This window comes from Morone saxatilis, unplaced genomic scaffold (assembly GCF_004916995.1).
Source record: "Morone saxatilis isolate NCDOM2014 unplaced genomic scaffold, NCSU_SB_2.0 Contig23, whole genome shotgun sequence".
Classification (NCBI taxonomy): Eukaryota; Metazoa; Chordata; class Actinopteri; family Moronidae; genus Morone; species Morone saxatilis.
This window is the reverse complement of record NW_023339796.1, coordinates 2,354,770-2,355,200: the sequence shown is the minus strand read 5'-3', so window position 1 is coordinate 2,355,200 and position 431 is coordinate 2,354,770. Positions and strand designations below refer to the sequence as shown.

Below are 431 nucleotides of genomic sequence, written 5' to 3'. Positions count from 1 at the left end.
AGATTTTAGGAGGTTTAATGTGACTCAGAGGCTTTTTTTCCTGCTACAGCAGCTGAAACAGTGGAGCTGTAGAATATTTGCAGAATGTTTATGATATCGGCAACACGCTTATCTGCCTCAGCACGACAGAACGTTTTCCAGTTCAACTGACTCGGAGCTAAAGAGAGTTATCGCAGCGGTACACGTTCGGCTCCGCGGCGTGCCAAATTAATCTTTTTACAATAATTAGCGATATTGTACCGTGTTGTTTCAGCGTTATGGAAATATGTTAATGTTAAATTAAACTGCAGTAATTGAGAAGAACATTCGTGCAGCTGCAGATTTTTCTTTGCTTTTTATGTGCAGTTGAATCTTTTTAGTCCACAGAGCTTAACAACCGGTGATGTACCTGCGTTTCAAACCACACTGAAATGACTCATCTGCCTCTGTAC

At 41.1% G+C, this 431-nt stretch overlaps 1 protein-coding gene across 1 annotated transcript in view; it reads left to right on the top strand.

Moving 5' to 3' along the window:
* larp4b (La ribonucleoprotein 4B) overlaps positions 1-431 on the top strand; it is a gene marked incomplete in the record, with an annotated part of 26,360 nt that overhangs the window by 17,535 nt on the left and 8,394 nt on the right.